The 9,188-nt window shown below is 43.0% G+C and overlaps 1 protein-coding gene across 1 annotated transcript in view; it reads left to right on the forward strand.

Annotated features, from left to right (window-relative positions):
* The first annotated feature begins 765 nt into the window (after positions 1-765).
* Itch (itchy E3 ubiquitin protein ligase) overlaps positions 766-9,188 on the forward strand; it is a 94,015-nt gene continuing 85,592 nt past the window's right edge. The window contains exons 1-2 of the mRNA XM_031372400.1: positions 766-883; positions 5,457-5,530. The gene's annotated coding sequence lies outside the window, so the exon portion shown is untranslated. The remainder of the gene's footprint in view (positions 884-5,456; positions 5,531-9,188) is intronic.

Raw genomic sequence — 9,188 nt, forward strand, 5'->3', positions numbered from 1 at the left:
AACAGGATAAACAATAATAGTGAAACTTGTTAATTATCAAGTGCCTCTATTATTACTACTACACAGTCTATTAATTCTCACAAACACCTCCATGAAAGAACTTGAGGATAGGACTAGATGTTTTGCCTGGGTTAAGAAATCCTACATGCAGTTTAATTTAAGTATCTGAAAAGGTAACTAAGGGCATCTTTCACATAGTCTTGTTGTAAACGTTAAGAAGTGTGCGTTTCAGTTTTTAGGACTCATGCCGCGTTGGCGCTGTCAAGCTGTCACCCTCCTAAGAACGCCCTGTCAAAAGGTGGAGAAAGGAGAATTTGAACCCAAACAGTGTTAACTCTAGAAGGATAGAACCGGCACAGTGCTTCATAAATTGTGATTCCTGCTGTCAGGAGTATCAGGAGAGAACTTGTTAAAAATGCAAATTATAAAACAACCCCCACTCCATCCCAGATCTACTGAGTCAGAAACTGGCGGTGGAGCTCAGCAGTCTGTTTTTAAAAGCTGTTCAAGTGATTCTGAGACACCCTAGCGTTTGCTAACAGTCTTTAGAGGCTCTGGCGGGGAAGAACGGGTCAAAAGGAAGGAACGAAGGAAAGTAGAAAGGAAGAAAGGAAAGGAGAAAGGGAAGAAGAGAAAGAAGGAAGAAAAGAAAAAAGCCTTGGCGATGTAGAGAGCAAGGTTAATGTCCATTTCACCTGGAGGTGAGGAAAAATGATTTAGCAGGCTGGCGCGCAAAGCCTGCTGGGGCCTGTAGTCCGGACTGCGCCTAAGAGGCCGCGCCTGCGCACTCGGTGTGAACTAGCTCTAGTCGCTGGAGTCGGGACTCGGGACCGGCTGCCATCTTAGCGGAGGGACTGAGGAGTCGTCGCCGCCCCGAGTCCCGGTAAACACCCGCGGGCTGACTGGGGTCATTTCTGTGGCTTGGAGGGAGCTTGGATGAAAAGGCATGGGGAATGCGAAGGGTAGAGGAGTGTGGCGCCCGAGGCGGGACCTGGAGCCGGGGCTGCTCTTCCCTCAGCCGGTGTCCGTGGGGGGCGCCCGGAGAGCCGGCTGGTGGCCCGAGCCGAGTGGCGGGTGGGTCAGCAGGTCGAGCCGAACTGCTAGTGCTTGGCCTAGACGCCCGGAGCCTGTGGCCCCGCGAGCCCCAAGTTGGGAGAGAGCCGAGCCGCGGCGGACGTGGGCAGGGTCCAGCCCCGCGCCCCGCTGCCGCGCCCGGGGGTTCCTCTCCCGCGGCCCGGCCTACGCGCGGGGCCGGGTGGCAGCGGCCCGCCCGCGCGACGTGGCCCTTCGAGGGGCGGCGGCCGGGCCCACCTGCCACCTGGCAGGCTCCCCCGAGACTTTTCCAAGCTCCCACTCGCGGAGGATCTTCCCCAGTGGCTGCCTCCCCTTCTGTCTTGTACTTCCCTCCTCCCTCCATTGTCCCCACTCTTGGTGGTCCCGGCCCAGGCCGGCGCCGCCGACTTTTGCAGACGTGGAGCTGTCACAGCCCTTCCTACCGAGAGCGTACTTTTCTTTGGCAAAGAGAAAAAAAAGTAGAGGTGAGGTATTTGAAAGGTGGAAGCCTGGTGAGGGCAGGACTTTTAAATAGAAGACTCGAGTTTTGAGACATAGTTCCCGGCTGCAACTTCAAAAGAGAAAAATATATATATATAAGGGTCAGTGCACCCGAAGTAGGCATTGGACCTAAAGTTAGAGATGTGACCAGGTGAACTTGCAAAGTACCCAAAATTCACAGTTCCCCAGTCACTTGTTTTCTTGGCAGTGTTAGAATCCTGATCCTGTTGAGTCTTCTGCCCCTCTTTAACAGCTGCAGTGAACTTGTTCTAAAGGGAGCAGTGGGGAGAAGAGTGAGGTTTTCTTCTTCTTTAGAGTTGACAGAACACATCTAGCCACCCATCATTGTTCTCTTAAGTGGGTGCTTCTATGGCATCCTTATCTTAAGAAGTAGGTAAAGGCCGAGCGAGCATGTTCACTTCCAGGATTGGCAGAGGGCTTGGTTCTCATCTGAGATAAAGTCTTTTGGGGGCAAATTTGAGATTCAGTCTTGTGCATCACAGGGTTACTGAAGGCCTAATTTTACAGGTTTAGAAAAGATTGAAATTCTCTTTTGAACAGTGAATATACTTTGTATGAGTTCAGGAATTCAGACTTTTGATGTCAACAAGGATATAATATGAAACCAAAAGCAAGTGTCTAATACCTTTTTATTGTATTCTAGAGTAAGTTCTACATTCTTTAAAAAACAAAACAAAACAAAACAAAACAAACACAGCTTTACTTAAGAGACAGACTGGCCCATGGTCCCAAAATTTGGCCATTAGCGTAATTACAAGAGCTTTTAATTTTTTTGTTTCTGTTTTGAGACGCGATTTGTTATATATCTCTGACTGGACTAGAACACACTGTATGTAAACTTAGGCTGGCATCAAACATCATTCTGTCTTCCTGCCTCTCCCTCCCAAGTGCTGGGATTAGAGGTATGTACTCAGAATGGGCTCAGGAGAAATTTTTAGATTCATTTATTTGTGTGTGCATGTGTGTATGTACACACCATGACTTGAGTTGGGAGTTGGAAGATAACCTTCAAGAGTGTTTCCTCTTTCCTGTGGGTTCTAGGGTTCAGACTCAGGTCATCAGGCCTGTATAGCAAGTGGCTTTACTTGTTAAGATATTTTGCTGGACCAGAAGAGATTTTTGAATTTTCAGCTCGGTTGGTAGAGCACTTGTTTACCGTACACAAGGCCCAGAGTTTATTTAATTCTCAGCAGCATTGGGAGGTGAGGCTGTCTGAACTACTTGGGACCTTTTTAAAAAAGTAGATGCTCTCAGGTCTCATTTTTGAGATAGAATCGTGGATCTGGATTGGCTTCTATCAGTCTGTTTACACATGGGCCATAGGTAGTTGGGATGGTTTTGGGAAGACTGAGGCAAATAATAGCATGGTTATAACAAGGACAACAACAGAGAGCTTTGAGATAGGAGAGGAAGTGGAAGTGGCCAGTGTGGGAATTGTTGAGGGATGTGGCAAGACCTATGAGGGTCAACATAGTGAGTTCCAGGCCAGCAGAGCTACATAGTGGGTCCTGGCTCAAAAAAGGTTTTGTCTATGGACCTGAAGTTCTAGAGCAGTGGTTCTCAAACTGGGTTTGACCCCTTTGGGAAGCCTCTAACTCCAAAAATATTTACATTGTAATTCATAACAATATTACAATTGTAGCAAAATTACAATTATGAAGAAGCAGCAAAAATAATTTTCTGGTTGGGGGCGGCCACAACATGAAGAACTAACTGTATTAAAGGGTCACAGCATTAGGAAGGTTGAGAACCACTGGTCTAGAGGATGAGTAGGAATGTGGCAGAGGTGAAGAAAGGGAAGGTAGTGCAGAAAGGAAATACCTTAATGCCTTGAGGCGTGTCAGTTAGGAGGAATGTGGAGAAAAGGAGTTCCGTGCACAGGAAGCACTGGACTCAGGGCCGGAAAGGTAAAAGGAGCCTGCTCTGGAAAAGCTCTACATACAGTGCGAACTCTCTTGAACTTTATGTTGTGAGAGATCAAGGTTTTTGGGAAAGGAAGTGGTATAAGTTGGTGTTTATTTTTAAAAAATGGCTCTAATAAAAATGAAAGGGTCAGAGTGACTGTGGCAGAAGTGTCCCTTATAAGTGACAGGCTGGCCTTGGAGGGGCCTTGTTAAGAGGTTGTGTGTCTCATTCTGCTGATATAAAAATGTTGCTGTGGTCTTGGATGAGGATTGTTTTAGGGCTAGTCTGATTGAAGGCTTCCTTTTCTCTTAGAATATGTTCATTAGTGTTTTTGAGAAATTAGAATGAGATTAGATACAATTTGGAAGAGAACTTAAGTTTTGGACTATAATTGATTACTATCAGTATATCAATCCATGTTTGGTCAATGTGTTTTCTAGTCTCAGAAACTTGGTACTTGTGAGCTTTACATTTGGAAGATATTATCTACTTCATAGTGGCAAATGTGTTTTAGGTTGGAGGCCAGCCTTGATTGGAAGTAGCTTCTGGAAGTACTGTTAAGGCAGGATTCTAGCCATTGTGGCTCATGAGGAATCTGAGTCAGGACTGACAGCCTGGACTACATAGTGAACTCCAGGCCAGTGAGGACCCTGCCCCGCCCCCAAAAGTTGATTCTGATTGTGTTAGTTCTCTGGGGAAGTATGCTATGACTGATGTGATACCTCTAGTGAACAGTTATCTAGTAGGTAGTGTGTATGTATGTGTGAATGCACATGCCACATATACACATATATACTATATATACTATTCTCACACTGGCCCAATGTCTTAGCTTTCTGTTTTTGTTTTTGAAGACAAAAGACCAGGCTGGTTTTGAACTCACAGAGATCCATCTGCCTGACTTACATAGCTAGTTCCAGGCCAGCCAGATATATACAATGAGATCTTGTTTCTAAAGGAAAAGAAGGAAGGAGAAGAAACAACAATAGTATTTTACCTAAAACTAGGTAAGAGTCAGAGCTAGACCAGAACCAAGTGTTACAACTCTGGTATTCTTCAGATTACCATAGTGAATGGATCCTGCTATGAGCATCTGTGTCAGATGAGAAAAACAAAAACGACTTCTAGCCTATCTTTCTTATTGTTTAGATAAGAGTTTAATGAAGAATTTAGCCTAGATGTGAGTTTAGTTTACTCCTTTTGACTCAGGAAATTGAGTTGGCACCAATAGGAAGGAAACTGCTGGTCTTCAGGTTCTCTTTCCTTTCTTGTGCTTTACCTCTCATAGCTTGGGTAGCTTGGGGTTGGCTCCATTGTAAGAACTGAGGCAAAAGTATGTAAGTTTGCTTTTTCTTTTTGTATTTATAGTGCCTAGCCAAATTATGAGTTCATAGTAAGCATTTGTAAAGACATGTTCATTTTTGTACTGTAAATGATACTGGTTTGGGATCAATATAAATCAATAATAGACTCACAGAATAGAATTGTGGCCTTCAATGGTTGAGAGGTTTTCCCTCATCTGCAAATATTATTAGGTTGCAACTATTCTCATGAATAACACCACTAATCAGAAGCTGTCTGGGGGCTGTCTTTCTCTAGTCTGATAGTCAGTGTTATTGGAAAGCAGCTGCCAGCGTAAGCTCTTTGCAGCTTTTAAAAACTAGTAATACTCAGATACTGTCTCTAGGAATGTCTTGTGGCCTTTATAGAGAGAATATGTGTGTATATGGCCATCCTGATTTTGCAATTATCCATCATATCCAAGTGGATATTATCCCTTACTGTGTACAGGTAATTTCCTCAGAAGTTGCTGCCGTATTTACTCTTTATAAGAAAAATCTTTCTCATGGATTTTTTTTTTTTTGAAGACATTATGCTGGGGGAATAAAGACCCTGTTTTGTGAGATTCCCAAGGTCAACACATATCTCTCTGTTTAACCAGTGTACTTTATTAATGGACCCTTCTTCTCTTTCAGGTAACATGCATTTCACAGTGGCCTTCTGGAAACGCCTTAACCTTAAGAAGTGACTCAACCATTGAGAACTTCAGGTGTGGTGACATTCCTGTGAGAGACATTTGGGGGCAGTATGGAGCAGAGGGCATGTCCTACTACGGAGAGCTTTGTGGGAGAGAGTGTTAGTGGTTACATCAACTGCTTTTCCACTTGCGCTGTGTTATAAATATTTATCTCCAGATAACTTGTCCAGACATATGTACATGATGGTTAAGAATTGGGAATTGCTGAGCAGTGATGGCACACACCTTTAATTCAAGTACTCAGGAGGCAGAAGCAGGTGGGTTTCTGAATTTGAGGCCAACCTGGTCTACAGAGGGAGCTCCAAGACGGCTAGGGCTACATAGAGAAACCCTGCTTTGGGGGTTGGGGGGGAAGGAAGTGGAGAAATTAATAAGAACGCATCATAGTATAGTGCAGAAATAGGAAGAAAAGTTCTGGGCTCTGGTTTGATTTTGCATGGACAGTCTGTACAACTTTCTTAGTCCTACTGGCCTCAGGTTGTCTATCTACTTTATAGACAGTTTTTCTTTTCTACCTCCCTGGGATTATTGTGAGGACTAAATAAAACACATTAAATCTTCAGAATTGATAATAAGGGGCTAGGGATATAGTTCAGTTGCTTGCCTAACATTCATGATGCTCTAAAGTGCAACCCCTAGCACTGAATTAGTTGGGTGTGGTAGAATAATCCTCCTGTGATCCCAGCACAATCAGCAGTTCAAGGTTGCCTTTGGCAACATAGTGATTCTGAGGCCATCCTGGGATACACGAGACCCTATCTGGAAAAAAAAAGGGGGGGAAGAAAATTAATTCATAGCTTAAGACATCTAGATCTAAGATAGGATAAATTGGTACTATTATTATAAGGAAAACATTACAAGATAGACTTTAAGAGGTCAAGAAAGGCCAGGCAGTGGTGGCGCATGCCTTTAATCCCAGCACTTGGGAGGCAGAGGCAGGCGGATTTATGAGTTGGAGGCCAGCCTGGTCTACAGAGTGAGTTCCAGGACAGCCAGGGCTACACAGAGAAACCCTGTCTCGAATAAGAACAACAACAAAAAAAAGAGGTCAAGAAAGAGTAGAGCTAGGGGCAGTAGCACATGCCTTTACTTAGGAGGCAGAGGCAAAGGCTGACAGATATCTGTGAGTTTGAGGCTAGCCTGGTTTACATAGCAAGTTCTAGGTCAGCCAGTGTAACATAGTGAGACACTGTCTCTTTAAAAAACAAAAAACAGAGTGGAGAAAGATTAGGGTGTATGTGAAAAAAGTATAAAATGAAGTAAGAAGTGCAGGTGAGTGTGAACTATACATAAGGAAGCTGAAGAGAGAATTTTGCGTTATTTTCCCAAAGGAATTACAGTCATTACCTCTGAGAAATACCTGCACCGCCATAGGTTTGTTACAGTGTTATTTTTAATAGCCAAGTTAATAGAAACAGACATGTCTGTTGATAGACACATGGGTAAATATGAACTGTGTATATATTTTATACACACACACATACAATGCTCACACATATAATATATATTCATAATAGGAAGTATTACTGGGCCTTAAAAAAGAAGGAAAGCTGCCCATTTGGGATAGCATAGATGAACCTGAAAGATACTATGTCAGGTAAATTAATACACAGACAAATGAGTGATCTCACTTACATATAGAATATAGAAAAGTCACTCTTAGAAATGGAGAGAAGGGTGTTACCAAAGGTTAAGTACAGAAAATGGGAAGATGTTGGTCAAACAATACAAACTTATGAGTTAAAAGATGAATAAGATGTGCCCACTGTTGGGCATAGTGACTAATAACTATAATCTCAGCTCTTTGAAGACTGAAGTAGGAAGATTATGAATTTGAGCCTCGGCTACCTGGCAAGGCTTTCTCTCCCTTTAGCCCCTTCAGAATCCAGTAATAATAAGGTATTTGAAATTAACTAAAAGAGTAAAATTTGGGCTGTGGAAATAGCTTGGTTGGTATAGTACCTGCCTTACAAGCATGAGGACCTGAGTTTGGATCCCCAGAACCCACCTAAGAAGCCAGGCATGGTACTGGCATGTACCCATACCTCCTACAGTGGGGTGTGCAGAGCAGAGACCAACAAATCTCTGAAGCATATTCATCAGCCAACCTAGAAGAATCAGTGAGTTTTAGGATTAGTGAGAGGCCCTGTCTCAAAAACTAAAGGTCTAGGGCTGGCAAGATGGCTCAGCGGGTAAGAGCACTGACTGCTCTTCTGAAGGTCTTGAGTTCAAATCCCAGCAACCACATGGTGGCCACAACCACCCATAATGAGATCTGACGCCCTCTTCTGGTATGTCTAAAGACAGCTACAGTGTACTTACATTTATAGTAATAAATAAATCTTTTTTAAAAAGGTCTAAAACTGAGGAGAGACATGGGTAGTTGCTTATGGGGCCACAGCCGTGTAGCTGTGTTAAATGTGCCCTCTTCTCTGAGTCCTACCTTTTCCTTTCCTTCTATTTCTTTCCAGAGCATGCTTTCCCTGATAGTGTGGCCTTTCTCGCTCTTTTTTCTATGAAGTTACAACCCCTCCTCTCTATTAGCCATGCTGTGTTGCTTGTCTACCTTATGCTGACCTCCATTGCTGAACATGTTGATTTAAATGGCATAGTTTTTTCTCTTCTTCTTTGCCCATTTCCTTCTCTTGACAGCTGCCAAATCTTGGCAGCTTGCCTGTTCTGGGGTTTTTCTTTTAAATACTAATAAAATTACCCTCAGGCTTAAAGGCTACATCTGTTAATGCTACCATCTATACTCATGTACACAAAGTATGTGTATCACATGCACGAGTGAGCACACATATACACATATATACACATACACACTGGCAGACCAATGAGATGAAGCAGCAAAAAACAAAGAAACAAACAAAAAAACCAAAATGGTTTGAGCAAGCCTGATGACCCATGTTAGATTCCTAGAACCCATGGTTGAAGGAGAGAACTGACTCTCGGAAGTTGTCCTCTGATTACCATATGTACACCCACACTCACGTATATGCATACACAATGATAATTACAATTTTTTTAAAGGAAGGATAGCATCATGGCACATGCCTCTAATCCCAGCACTTGGGAACCAGAGGCTGACAGATCTTTGTGAGTTCAAGGCTAGTCTACATAGTACTAAGAGAGCCAAAGCAGGAGGATCAAGAGTACAAGGCTATATCCTTGTTTACAGAGCAAGTTTGAGGCAGCCTGGACTACCTGAGATCTTATCTCTTTAATGACACACACACCAGAAAAAGAAAAAGAAAGATTTGCTCCCTGAGGATTAGTGCCTATCCCACAACCTTGAGACAATTAGTTGCCAGTCACCAACATCACTGTCTCTTTTGGCACACTCAGGCATACTTTGTCTCCACCATGAACATTAACGTTTATTCTTTTTTCATCTGTGTGACCTTTTGATTTAGTTTGTGTTAGCTAATCTCCCTATAAATGCTTAAGACAGAATAAAGCTTGGTTGGCTTCTAAAGGAGTCTTACTTGCTGTAATCAAATACTTGCTTAAATATGTTCTTTTTGATAGTTATAAAGAAAAAGGAAGTAGATAATAGTGTAAGAGGGAGAAGAGGTAATTAGAGTACAAAGAAGTTGTTTCAGATTGGTACAAGGCATAAAGATGAAATATGTAGATTTTAAAAAGGGGAAGAAAAGGTGTTATCTTC

The sequence above is a fragment of the Mastomys coucha genome, unplaced genomic scaffold, assembly GCF_008632895.1.
Source record: "Mastomys coucha isolate ucsf_1 unplaced genomic scaffold, UCSF_Mcou_1 pScaffold15, whole genome shotgun sequence".
NCBI classification, from domain to species: Eukaryota; Metazoa; Chordata; class Mammalia; order Rodentia; family Muridae; genus Mastomys; species Mastomys coucha.